Raw genomic sequence first — 516 nt, 5'->3', positions numbered from 1 at the left:
TTGGGTTCTGGCGAGGGAGAGGAGAGGGAAATGGTGGGATGATGGAGGGAGGGATGAGAGTCGAAGAAGCCATTAGAGCAGCTGTCGGTGCGTTGGTGATGTAGGACGCTTAACAGAAGATTTATTGGATGATTCGGACATTCACGAGATAAATACAGATTTATACTTCCGCAAAGAAACAATCATATTTTTCAATCCGGAAGGCGGATTCTGACATTGGGTTCTGGCGAGGGAGAGGAGAGGGAAATGGTGGGATGATGGAGGGAGGGATGAGAGTCGAAGAAGCCATTAGAGCAGCTGTCGGTGCGTTGGTGATGTAGGACGCTTAACAGAAGATTTATTGGATGATTCGGACATTCACGAGATAAATACAGATTTATACTTCCGCAAAGAAACAATCATATTTTTCAATCCGGAAGGCGGATTCTGACATATTATATATGTAAATCGCCTATCTCGACGAGACGGAGCCAACCAGATTGTCAGATTTTTTCAATCTCATCAGTTATACCCAGA

Source organism: Asparagus officinalis, chromosome 10, assembly GCF_001876935.1.
Source record: "Asparagus officinalis chromosome 10, Aspof.V1, whole genome shotgun sequence".
Lineage (NCBI taxonomy): Eukaryota > Viridiplantae > Streptophyta > Magnoliopsida > Asparagales > Asparagaceae > Asparagus > Asparagus officinalis.
This window is presented reverse-complemented; position numbering follows the sequence as displayed.